The sequence below is a fragment of the Bubalus kerabau genome, chromosome 13 (assembly GCF_029407905.1).
Source record: "Bubalus kerabau isolate K-KA32 ecotype Philippines breed swamp buffalo chromosome 13, PCC_UOA_SB_1v2, whole genome shotgun sequence".
Classification (NCBI taxonomy): domain Eukaryota; kingdom Metazoa; phylum Chordata; class Mammalia; order Artiodactyla; family Bovidae; genus Bubalus; species Bubalus kerabau.
In genome coordinates this window covers 34,709,161-34,723,118 of record NC_073636.1, presented here as the reverse complement: position 1 = coordinate 34,723,118, position 13,958 = coordinate 34,709,161, and the positions used below count along the sequence as shown (strand labels likewise).

At 37.9% G+C, this 13,958-nt stretch overlaps 1 protein-coding gene across 26 annotated transcripts in view; it reads right to left on the bottom strand.

The window, feature by feature from the left end:
- The window catches only part of ZNF438 (zinc finger protein 438), a 191,102-nt gene that overhangs the window by 63,240 nt on the left and 113,904 nt on the right, over nucleotides 1-13,958 (bottom strand). For 2 of the 26 annotated variants that reach the window (XR_008701504.1, XR_008701496.1), the window contains one exon: nucleotides 12,818-13,710. The exons of the other annotated variants lie outside the window; for them this stretch is intronic. The gene's annotated coding sequence lies outside the window, so the exon portion shown is untranslated. Of the gene's footprint in view, nucleotides 1-12,817; nucleotides 13,711-13,958 lie in introns of those variants that run through there. 26 annotated transcript variants of the gene reach the window in all.

The window sequence follows — 13,958 nt, the reverse complement described above, 5'->3', positions numbered from 1 at the left end:
ATATTATCTAACTGCATGTGAGAAAGTTAAGTATCATGAAGGCATTTTAGAAGGAACTGTGGCTTATGCAGTCACGGTAACCATTATGAAACACAGGAGTGATTCTTAAAATATATTTGCCATGCTGGTACATCATGCCTTCTTCCAATACTGATAACCAGATCACGGTATATCCACACAACTATGGTACACATGGATGGCAGTGATAATAATCGGGATGCAGAGAGATTTCTGAAACTGTCTTAATGACCAAAATTAAGGTGCTGGCAGGTACATTTATCCTTATACACAGTGTGCCTGGCTAGATCTTCTTTCACATTAGTTCCTGAGGCTCCATAGTCCCACTGAGCACTTGTTGAGAAGTGAACTCTCTGCATTCAAACCATGCCTGGATGCAGAAGGCCTTCCTGAGATCCAGAGCACTGTTACCACATGTGAAAGTGGGGAAGAAGCGTCAACTGAGGCTATTTCTTCTTTGAACCCTCTTTCCTCTTGGCTTTAATGAACCAGAAGCCCCTGTTTTTTTCCTGCTACCTTTCTGACCATTTCTTGGCCATTCAGTCTTGGAGCTCCTCAAGGTAAACATCAGGTCTCACTTCACAGTCTTTCCCTAGGAGATCTCATCTACAGCTTTACTTATCACATTTAACACACACAAGCATAAGGGCAAGAAGAGCTCCTTGTATAATAAGCTTTATGAAAAGAGTGAGTTGGGTAATCATAGACTGAATGAAAGAAAAAAAGAAACTAAACAGTAAATCTGCTGAAATCAAAATGAGGACCTGTCTTACATGGTAGCAGCTACTGTCTTTTATCCAATCTTGCCAGTTTTTATTAGAATCAGTTGTTGTTAGGGAACAGAACTATCTTTTATTTTCTACTGTAAATATGTTTTCAGTGTACAGCTGGCAATCGACCTGGTCTAAGTACATTAAGACATAGACAAGACCAATGGAAATGACGACGAGGATACTAAAAACTTACCTGGAATTTTAATGGGTAGGTTAATTGTAATATGTCTTAAACCACTTTTAAACTGATATTTTAATGATCTCATATTTTACATGCATGTACATATGAAAACTAAATTTTGGTGGAATACCGCTCAGTGATAAACAGAAACAGACTATTAGTTCACACAATATGGATGGATCTGAAGGGAATTATGCTACATGGAAAAGTCAATACTAAAGGTTACATACTCTAAGATTCCATTTATATAGTACTATTGACATAACAAAATTATAGAAATAGAGGACAGTGTAATGGCACCCCACTCCAGTACTCTCGCCTAGAAAATCCCATGGATGGAGGAGCAGTCCATGGGGTTGCTGAGGGTCAGACACGATTGAGCTACTTCACTTTCACTTTTCACTTTCCTGCATTGGAGAAGGAAATGGTAACCCACTCCAGTATTCTTGCCTGGAGAATCCCAGGGACGGGGGAGCCTGGTGGGCTGCCGTCTATGGGGTCGCACAGAGTCGGAAACGACTGAAGTGACTTAGCAGCAGCAGTAGTGGTTGACAGGGGTTAGGGCTGGGAAGTGAGGGAGGTAGGTGTGGTTATAACATGGCAACAAGAGAAATCCTTGTGATGGAACTATTGTGGGTCTTGACTACAGCAGACACAAGAAGCTGTACATGAGATACAAAGTGCATAAAAACTAAATATATACATACACAAATGAGTTCAAGTAAAATGAGGAAAATTTGAGTAGGATCTGCATTAGTGAAAGTCGCTCAGTCAAGTCCGACCCTTTGCGACCCCATGGACTATACAGTCCATGCAATTCTCCAGGCCAGAATACTGGAGTGGGTAGCCTTTCCCTTCTCCAGGGGATCTTCCCGACCTAGGAATCGAACCAGGGTCTCCTGCACTGCAGGCAGATTCTTTACCAACTGAGCTATCAGGGAAGCCCAGGATCTGGATTGCATTGATGCTAATATCTCGGATATTACATTTGGGAGAAACTCTTACATGTAATCTGCACATGGGGGTACATATTATTTCTTCTAACTGCTGTGAACTAACAATTATCCTCAATTTAAAATCTAATAACCAAAAAAAAAAAAAAAAAAAAAAAAAGCTTTACAGTGCTGACAGCACACTGTAAAAAGATAGTTTAGATGCTCCATCCTGACCACAGGATTCTGATTTTTTTTAAAGTAGTTTTTCTCTAGTTCATCCACATTCCACATTTTTGATGTCAGCCCATGAAGAAAGGCAGATTCAGGTCGACAGAAGGAGAAATGTTTTGAGGTTGTAAAGAACACAATAAAAACATATCAATTTTTTAAAAAGCAGATCTTGAAATGTACTTGAAAGTTAGAGATCATAATGACATAAATAAGTATTTATGACCTAAGAAAAGCTGCCTCCTTTGGAACTTTGAAGTATTAAAAAAAATCACACAGAATTAAATTACAAAGCTAACACACTTGTTTATGCAGCTGGTCTTTTTTAAAATTGAGGAACTTTAAACCTACAATTCTAATGGGCTTACTGGTGACACCTCAATCCTTTGAAAAATAAATGAAATATCATAAATCATCTGACAGTTCTTAAGCTTAGATTTTTATCATCACTCAGCCACTTTAACAATAAAAAGCAATATGAAAGGATAGGATCTTGTTTTTGTGACCTATAAAGTTTAAGATAGAAAATAAATCATACTATTAAATGTCATTTAGAACTCTAACTTCAATACTTAGGATTGAATTGGCATAATATTCTTGGTAATTCCTGTGAGAATTCACACAAGCAAAGTTGCTCTCCTTACAAAAGATTTCAGAACTCTGGCACTTCTTGTGATAAATGAAGCAATAAGGTTGTGGAATTGCAATCGGTTTATTTAAGTACTGTACATAGGCAACCGGACTGTCATCTTACTGGGCACCTAGCATTATAAATTTATTATTTGGCATCCAAAGGAATGTCTGAATACTTATAAAAAGTTAAGGATTGGGGTAAGCCCTTTTCACTTTAAGCTAAGAATTTAGGACCATGTTAGAGCTACAGAGTTCAACATTTATTTTCTGGTGAGTTCATTTAATGAAAATTACTCACAAATTTTTGCAGGAAATGTTGATATGAAAAATCCATAAATACCTTGAAACTGCTTAAGATTCAACAGAAGAACAAGGTCTAAGTGTGAGCCAGAGCATCCTGAGAATTTTGATCACACATTTTGAGAAGATAACTTACGGGAGGCATTCTCCATGACCTGACTGTAAGGTAAACCTAACGACTGGTCAATGATCAGTTGAGGGGACATTTCAATTCTTAAAAGCATGCCTTCAGACATCCTCTGGACTAGCATTAGGAGATTGAGGTCAAAATTGTCCTATTTAAGACTGCAATCATTTTAGATTTCAGTTATTTTTCTAATTTATTTTAGGATACAGCTTCTGAAACCATGGGCTTCCCTGACAGCTCAGTTGGTAAAGAATCCACCTGCAATGCAGGAGACCCTGGCTCAATTCTTAGGTCGGGAAGATCCCCTGGAGAAGGGATAGGCTACCCACTTCAGTATTCTTGGGCTTCCCTGGTGGCTCAGATGGTAAACAATCTGCCTGCGGTGCAGGAGACCTGGGTTTGATCCTGGGTTGGGAAGATCCCCTGGAGAAGGGAAAGGCTACCCACTCCAGTATTCTGGCCTGGAGAATTCCATGGACTGTACATTGGGGTCGCAAAGAGTCAGACACGACTGAGCAACTTTCACTTCCACTTTCTGAAACCTTAGCCTCCAAATAAAGGCTTAACCAATATCGTAGCCCTATCAGGCTATGTACAAACATTTGAATAAATGACTGAATTAATGATATCAGAATGACAACTTCTTAAACTGTATGTATTATATTGTTGCTAATAAAGAATGCTCAAAGATTACTTAATTTTAAAATGTACAATGAAAGACTGGGATTGACATATATACACTAATATGTATGAAACAGATTGCTGGTTAGGGTCTACTGTAGAGCACAGAGGGAAAAAAAAAGAAGGTACAGTCTGTTTGTAGGACATATACTAAGTTAACCTTAAAAATGCATTATACATTAGATGCAGACAAATGCTACTCAATTCCATTTATACGAAGTACCTTGTATAGTTAAGTTCAGAGTCAGAAAGTATACTGGTAGATGCCAGGAGCCAGGGGTGGGGAGGGGGAGGATGGGAAGTCAGTGTTTGATGGGTACAGAGTTTCTGTTTAGGAAGGTGAAAATTTGGAAAATGGATGATGGTGAGAATGGCACAACAATGTGAATGTACTCAGTGCCACTGAACTGTACACATAAATATGGTTCAAAATAAAATAAAGATCACATTATCTTTCATGAAATTATTATTAAATATCAAATATACACCAAACAGCATTTTAACGTATGTGTAAGTTGTAAAGAAAAATAATAAAATGAACATCTGTCTTGCCACTACCAAGTTTAGGGAACAGAACATTGCTAACAACTCTGAAGTCAGTTTTTCGGCCTTTCCCATCCAATCCCACTCCTTCTTGCCACGCCTTCTACCTAAACATCCTGAACTTTATTCCCCTGCTTTCCTTTCTAGTGTTACCATAGGTATCCCTAATCAAATTATTGTTTGATTTTTCAAGATTTGGGATGGAATTATATTGGTTCAAATCATATCATTTTCATATGTTCATGAGGTTCATCTGTGGTGGTATGCTACAATATGGGACAATCTATGTCTTCTCTTGCTGATGGCTATCCAACTTCTTTCTGATTTTCAAGAACACTGTCATACAAGTTTCTTTGTGTATGTTTGCAAGAGCTTTTATGCCTTGGAGTAGAACTGCTGTGTTTGTACATGCACAAGTTGTTAATACTGACAAAGTGTTTCACGGTTGATCCAACTGACACCACCAGAGGGGACAGAGGGGTTGGGGGCCCCACTGCCTTGCCACCACTTTCTCCAATCTGGTGGATATACAATAGTATCTTCTTGAAATATTTTTTTTTGGAAATATTTTTTAAAGCTGTTTTCCCCCACCTCTCTTTTGGAGCAAAATTTGCATACAACATGTACCAATCATAAGTGTACCATCCCATGAGTTTTTACAAATGCATGTATTTTATAACCCAAACCATAATCACACCTCAAAGAAAGAGCCCTCATAACCATTCTAGTCATTCCCTGCTCCATTCCCTGGAGGCAACCACCCTTATTATTTTCTCTCACAAATTTTGCTTATTCTAAACCTTCATAAAAATGGAGAAACACTGTATGTATTCTTTTGAATAGGTTTCTTTCAGTTAGGTATGATGACATCCGTCCATGCTGTTGCTGGTATCAGCGCCTTCTTTTTCTTGGAGTAGTACTTCACTTCATGAGTACACCAGTCTGCTTATCCATTCTCCTACTGATGGACACCTGGGGGCTGTCTCTAGTTTTTGGCTATGAATGAAGTTACATACATTATGTACTTCTTGTGTACATCTTATTTTGTGAACTTATATTTTCCTTTTTCTTAGGTAGATAGAGATCTAGGAGTAGAACTGCTGAGTCATCAGGAAAGTATACGTCTAGCTTTTTAAGAAACTTCCAAATCTTTTTCCTAAGACGTTGTACCATTTAACCCTCCTGCACAGTGTATAAGACTTCCAGTTGCTCTACATCCCTGTTAAAATTTGGTGCTACCAAGCAATTTAATTTCAGCCATGCTGGTGGGCATCTCATCATTTTAACTTGCATTTCCCTGCTGAGTATAGGTTCACTGACCATCCCAATATCTTCTGTTGTGGAGTGCTGGTGTTATAAAGTGTCTTTTCAAAGCATTTGTCCCCCTACCCCAATTTTTCATTTCTGATCATCTGTGCTTTTGTTATGGAGTTGTATGAATTCTTAACCTATGCAGTCCCTTGACAAGTACAGGTTTTGTGAATATATTTCCCTCAATCTGTGGCTCATCATTTTTCCTTAACAATAAGTGTCTTTTGATAAGCCCAAGATTTTTTTTTTATTCTGATAAAGTCTAAGTCATAAATTTTTTCTCCTATGGTTATTGCTTTCTACATTTAAATTTTTGCCTACCTCCAAAGCATGAAGAAATTCTCTGATGCTTTTTTTCTAAAACCCTTATGGTTTGAGCTTTTACATTTTGTAATGTGATCCATCTCAAATTAGTTTTTGTGCATGGTACAAGGTACGAATTGAGATTCCTTTTTTCCCAATGGATATTTAGTTATTCCAGCACCATTTGTTGAAAAACTTTCCTTTCCCCAATGGGTTTGGATTTTTGTTGGAAATCCAACGACCACGTAACTGTGGGTCTCTTCCGGCCTCTCTGTTCAGTTGCATCAATCTGCCCGTGGATCTTTATGGCAGCACCACACTGTCTTGGTTATTGCATCTTTATGGTCATGTTATGAAGTCAACTCCTTCAGCTATGATTTTGAAATTGTTTACGGGATATTCTCAGTCTTTTACATTTCCATGTAACTTTTAGAATCAGTTTGTTAATTTTACAACAACAACAACAAAACCTGTGGGATTATGACAGAAATTAAGTTAAATCTATAGCTCAGTTTGGGGAGAACTGTCATCTAACTGAGTCTTTCAATCCATGACCTGTCATTCTGCTTCATTTACTCAAGGCTTCTTTTTCTCAGTAATGTTTTATTATTTCCAAAGTAGAAATTTTTGCATGTCTTTGGTTACTTTTATTCCTAGATGTTGTGCTTTTATTAAAAATGGGAAATAGATATGTTATTGACAATCTCAATTCAAAAATACTCATATTTATTTACATTCTATACACTAAGCAAAACAAGAACTTCTAAAAATGGGACAAGGATTCCATGACTTGGCAGTGAGATAAAGGAATGGAAAGAGTCCAAGAACACACATGATGGAAATGGAAAAGAAAAATTTTGTTAATCCACTCACAGTAAGTATGCTCTGTGATGGGGCAAGAAGGGGGTTCTATGTGACCACTCCTATCTGGAATTGTCTTGATCCTTGTGTTCTTCACAATGGACAGCTGCATGGGTGGCCCCTGGTGAACTAACTTCCCTTCATCAGTGTTATTTCCTTATTCACTTAAAATGTTTCATAACTTTTTAGTTTCTGATTTCCTTGTTGTTTTTGTGTGTGTGTGTGTGCCTCATCAGTACTAGAAGAAGGCTGAGTCTGAGACCCTTTGGGTTTTATCATCTTTTCTTCCACTTTCCACCTCACTTGCCTCTCTTGCTCCTCTTTATCAACACCAATGACTGGTTTGTATTCTTCCTCTTCCACTTCTACCTTACTTAAGGATGGACATTTCTCACTGAAATAAGCTCTAAATTCTTCTACTTGGTCATAGCTGAGGAATAGAGTCTTAGGCTCATTAACAATTCTTTGGTCAAGTGTTTCTACACCTTCTGAAGAAACCTTATCCAAGGAGTTGCTCACAGTAAGATCAAGAAATATAGCATATTTGGGTAAACTTAACTTGTTCAAATCAGTGACCCTTCATCCTTTATCAGATATACTTACGTATGAAAGAAACAAAAGATATCCAACCTCTTTCTTTTCATTGTGGATCTTGGGCTAAAGATGACTCCAGTTCTTTTTTTTTTTTTCTTTTCTACATGTCCATACATTTTTCTGGATTGATTTTTTATTTCCTTCATAGGCACTTTCTACTCAAGAATTTGCTGCACAATCCTTTTTTTCTTCTGAGGGAAGCAAAATTAATAAAGCTTCATCATCTACCTGGCAGGTCTGTATGCTTTGTGAATATGAGTTGGCCTCCTCTGGGTAATCAAACTGAAGAACTCAATTCATGGCCTGAATATCCAACACCCTGGCTGCAGTCTCAGTAGCAAGGAGCACTGTTTGCTCTCTTGAAGATAAACTTATTACAGACTTGCATTTTTCCTATCTCCTGCTGTCAACCACAGAAGTTGAGACTAGAAATACCAAAGTATAGGCAATAGGAAACTCAGTTTAAAGACTGAACCTCTCAACAACTGGAAAAAAAATATATATATAATGCTTCTCAAAAAGAACAGAGGATACTTATTTCTTACTTTAGCTAAAAACCTTCATAGTTTTGTTTCAAAGGGACAGCAGTGTTATGTTTTACTTTCCTAACCAACTCAAACATATTCAGAGATTTCAAAATTAAGTGCTCAAGGTATAAGGTATTTGACTTGTTTAACCTAGAAAAAGGCAAAGCCAATGTATTTTAGAAAGTTGTTTTTGTTTTTTTTTTTAAATAATAGCATTCAGTGTCAGCAAAGTCCATGCCCAAGATTTGTACTTCGTCATGAACTAACCTTTAGAGAATGGTGCCATAAACATTAATTACTTTATCCTTGTAATAGTTGGATATGTATGCAAACAAGTACATTTATGAGGCTGACCCTCTCAAACATCCTGGCTCAGGCCCTTTCCATCAATGAGACTGCTGAAAAGTCATGATTCTTTTCTAATTCTCAGAAAACCAAAGGCCTGAGAAATATATAAGTTCTCTCATAGGTAATACCATCAGGACACAGAGTTCATCTGTCAAAGTCTGTTATAAATAATAAAAAACTTCTACTACTGGGATAAGGAAGTCTTCTCAGGTGGCTCAGTAGTAAAGAATTCACCTGCCAATGCAGGAGATGCAGGTTCAATCCCTGGGTTGGGAAGATCCCCTGGAGGAGGAAATGGCAACCCACTCCATATTCCTGCCTGAAAATTCCATGAACAGAGGAGCCTAGTGGCCTATAGGCCATAGTGTCACAAAGAGTCAGACACAACTGAGTGACTGAGCATGCACACTCCACTCTAGGACAAGGAAATCCAAGTCTTGCCAGATCCTGTTCTGGCATTTCTAAATACATCTTTATCCTGCAAAGTCGGGTTTTGTGTTTTTTTTTTTTTTCCTTTCATTTTTGTTTTTTAAATCTGTTCTCTATTATTGCCTCATAAAGACCCAAAGGAATAATTTTTGAAAAAATGTTAAGTTCAAAACTACTGGTGCACTGGGATGACCCAGAGGGATGGAATGGGGAGGGAGGAGGGAGGAGGGTTCAGGATGGGGAACACATGTATACCTGTGGCGGATTCATTTTGATATTTGTCAAAACTAATACAATTATGTAAAGTTTAAAAATAAAATAAAATTAAAAAAAAACAAAAAACAAAACTATTTGCCTGTTGACTTATACTTGAAGGATTGTTTAGACAGATATAACAATCTCTAAGTTACTTAATCTTTCCTTCCAAATCTTTAAAGTATATTCCATTTTCTTGCACTGATTGAAAGCTGAGGCCAATATAATTTCCCCCTTATAAAAATTTCAGCCTATCTGCCTGGCTCCCAAAAGGAATGGCTCTTGACCTCAAGTCCAACAATTTTGCTCGGTACTGACACACAGGATGCCCCTTGAATATGCAGGTTCTAGTTGTCTTTTATTTCAGAAGAGCTTACTCTCTAAAAATGGGATTTATTTCATTAGTTTGGGTGTCCTGTATTTACAATTAGATATATGATGGCCCTGCTCTTCCTGTCTTCAGTATCAAGAGTCTACAAGCTGGAACCGTATGATGACTAAGATATGTAGGCACAGATTGTTTACAGGCAATCAAATTCCAGATCCTCATCTTCCTATTACTGATCCTTTCTGCAGTGTACCTGAAGCTAAGGTACCACACCAGCCTTCTTCTCTACCCCGCCTTCAGAATCATTCGTTTCCCACTTTACAAAAGGAATGAAGACCACTCACTAATCCTGGCTAGTGCACTGCCCTGGAATGTAAAAACCCTCCAGGAAGCCAAACCTGTAAGTGCTCCTTTAATCAAAGCACCACAATAAGGATTTGTTCTCTCCCCATCATACATAAAACATACATATTTTATTAAGGGACGGAGTATGTGGGCCCATGTTAGTATATTACAAATTCAGATACATAGTAGAATGAAGCAGTAGTGAGAGTGTTTTTACTTAAGGACCTTACCTTCCAATACTTTTATTATTGTAAAAGATACACAGCTCAACTCTGGGAGACTTTAGTGAGTGCAAAGCAAGAAATCTTGAAGGCAGCAGTATCACCGTATCCAGGCAACACGTAGTAAGTCTCTGTGCTTATCTATTTATCTATATTAGAATTAGAATTCAGCTGTGTGATGGTTGTCATGGAGACATACATTAACATATTTATTTGGGCTGAAAAATCAAGTTGGATTTTTACGGACAGAAGGAAGTCTGATTTGGAACATGAGTTTAAAATTGACAACTAAGCTTTGTCAATGAGATTAAATGGCAATCATTTTCCCTAAATTGAGTGATGTATATTATAGCTTCAAGGTGCTGATGATAAAAGCACATTTCAGATACATGTTAAGACAAAAAGTTCCTCTAAAAACCAACTGCATGTTAGTAAATATATATTAAAATTCATTTTTCTAAATAACACTTTGTAAGTATACTGGGCTAAACAAGGTGCCTCTAAGTAAAAGAGTAACAAAACAGTCATTTGGTAAATCTTAGTTAAGCCTTTTTTGATAAACTTCCTCAAACTGAGAAAGTGAAAATAAATCCCTTTCAAAGTCAGATGTTTCCAATTCTTTGCTTTCCAAAAATGACTGAGTAATGGAGTTGCCAGTAGACAGATCACTGAAATAATTTATTGATCACTTTTAGATTTCTGGCATGTAACTAAGGATAAAAAAAAAGTTAATAAATGATGCAGTTCTGGCATATTGTAAACACTGATATTTTAAAATCACAGGTATTACATCATCTTTTCAATGTGTATTTGACTTGGCTCACTCATTTCTATGACCTCATTTTTTTTTCTGTATCATTTCTTTTCCGTTGCACTCCTTCCAATTTCATTTACATTCCTTTGGTAGTTTTTTTCTTCAACTGTTTTTTTCTGAATTGTGCTTCTGATTTCATGTGTGTGGGCATAGTTGCTCAATCATGTCAGACTCTTTGAGACCCCATGTACTGTAGCCCACCAGGCTCCTCTGTCCATGCAGATTCTTCCGGCAAGAATACTGGAGTGGGTTGCCATGCCCTCCTCTAGGGGATCTTCCCAACCCAGGGATTGAACCTAAGTCTCCCCCATTGCGGGCAGATTCTTTACTGTCTGAGCCACCAGAGAAGCCCTCTAATTTTATAATTAAACTTTAACTATTCATTTGTAACTTATAATTGAACCATTTCCCATTTTGTGTGTGATATGACATAGGAATTAAATAACATACTCTTTCACATGAGCATCTCTTACCCCAACTTGATATATTGAAAAATCTGTCCATCCTTTCCCCCACTGGTCTATAATACCAGTTTTGTTATAAATCTAGGCCCCATATATAGATGGATCTGTTTCTGAATTCTCAATTCTTTCTATTGGCCAATTTGTGTATCTTTGTACCATACACTGGCTTAATTATTATAATTTCATATTAAGTCACAATAAAAGGCAAGAAAGACACTTTGTCTTCACAATTTTTGGACCACTCCTTTACCGTTTAAGTTCAGAATTACAATGTTCAGATCATATCAGATCAGATCAGTTGCTCAGTTGTGTCCGACTCTTTGCGACCCCATGAATCGCAGCACGCCAGGCCTCCCTGTCCATCACCAACTCCCAGAGTTCACTCAGACTCATTCATGTCCATCAAGTCAGTGATACCATCCAGCCATCTCATTCTCTGTCGTCCCATTCTCCTCCTGCCCCCAATCCCTCCCAGCATCAGAGTCTTTTCCAATGAGTCAACTCTTCGCATGAGGTGGCCAAAGTACTGGAGTTTCAGCTTTAGCATCACTCCTTCCAAAGAAATCCCAGGGCTGATCTCCTTCAGAATGGACTGGTTGGATCTCCTTGCAGTCCAAGGGACTCTCAAGAGTCTTCTCCAACACCACAGTTCAAAAGCATCAATTCTTCGGTGCTCAGCCTTCTTCACAGTCCAACTCTCACATCCATACATGACCACAGGAAAAACCATAGCCTTGACTAGATGAACCTTTGTTGGCAAAGTAATGTCTCTGCTTTTCAATATGCTGTCTAGGTTGGTCATAACTTTCCTTCCAAGGAGAGTAAGCGTCTTTTAATTTCATGGCTGCAGTCACCATCTGCAGTGATTTTGGAGGCCAGAAAAATAAACTCTGACACTGTTTCCACTGTTTCCCCATCTATTTCCCATGAAGTGATGGGACTGGATGCCATGATCTTCGTTTTCTGAATGTTGAGCTTTAAGTCAACTTTTTCACTCTCCACTTTCACTTTCATCAAGAGGCTTTTGAGTTCCTCTTCACTTTCTGCCATAAGGGTGGTGTCATCTGCATATCTGAGGTTATTGATATTTCTCCCGGCAATCTTGATTCCAGCTTGTGTTTCTTCCAGTCCAGCGTTTCTCATGATGTACTCTGCATAGAAGTTAAATAAACAGGGTGACAATATACAGCCTTGACGTACTCCTTTTCCTATTTGGAACCAGTCTGTTGTTCCATGTCCAGTTCTAACTGTTGCTTCCTGACCTGCATACAGATTTCTCAAGAGGCAGGTCAGGGGTCTGGAATTCCCATCTCTTTCAGAATTTTCCACAGTTTATTGTGATCCACACAGTCAATGGCTTTGGCATAGTCAATAAAGCAGAAATAGATGTTTTTCTGGAACTCTCTTGCTTTTTCCATGATCCAGAAGATGTTGGCAATTTGATCTCTGGTTCCTCTGCCTTTTCTAAAACCAGCTTGAACAAGTGGAAGTTCACGGTTCACATATTGCTGAAGCCTGGCTTGGAGAATTTTGAGCATTACTTTACTAGCATGTGAGATGAGTACAATTGTGCGGTAGTTTGAGCATTCTTTGGCATTGCCTTTCTTTGGGATTGGAATGAAAACTGACCTTTTCCAGTCCTGTGGCCACCGCTGAGTTTTCCAAATTTGCTGGCATATTGAGTGTAGCACTTTCACAGCATCATCTTTCAGGATTTGAAATAGCTCAACTGGAATTCCATCACCTCCACTAGCTTTGTTCGTAGTGATGCTTTCTAAGGCCCACTTGACTTCACATTCCAGGATATCTGGCTCTAGGTGAGTGATCACACCATCATGATTATCTGGGTCGTGAAGATCTTTTTTGTACAGTTCTTCTGTGTATTCTTGCCACCTCTTCTTAATATCTTCTGCTTCTGTTAGGTCCATACCATTTCTGTTCTTTATTATTTACCAATAGTGACAATTTTTTTCTTCCTTTCCATTCCTACATCTTTTTTTTTTTTAAAGGTTCACCCACTTGCAACATTTCACTCTGCTGGCTAGGATCTCTGGTACAATACTGAATAGACATGGTGATATCATGGATCTTTATATTTTAAGAGTTAAATTATATCTGCTTACGGCCAGTGATCATTTTAATTTCACCAGAATAATGTAAAGAAAATAAATTGCTTTTGCTTTGAACATTTATATCATAGAGATTGCAATACAATTTTTAAAAATTTTCTAATACTAAAATGTTTATTTGAAAAGCATAAAAAGATATACTACACAAACTAACATGACAAAAAAAGAAAAGCAATGCAGTATTATGTCACTAAAAGAAAATAAAAGTTCTGACGCTGACCTTTGTTACCTGTAGACAATTAACAAACTTTTCTTTCAGTTTATGGTATGGAGCTGTCATTGCCAAGTAGCTGCCAAGCCAGAGTCCCCAATTCCAAACCCTTCTCTCTTGTACCAGAGGTGGTCTTGTGCATAGTTTTCCCCTAAAAAAACATCAGTGGGAGGGGACTGAATGTCAGACCTCAGTTTGAGGCTTTTCAGAAGCAGGTAAGGTGCGTTCCTGCTCCTTTCTCAGTTGCTGGAGGATTCAAAGGTCCAGGATATAGACCATCATCTATTGATCAAGAACACGTTCAGTGTACTGCTCAACAGCAATAAATATATTTTAATTAGGTTGAAGCTATTATGTTTTTTGTAGTTCATTTACTGTAGCACTTAGCTTTTCCCAAGT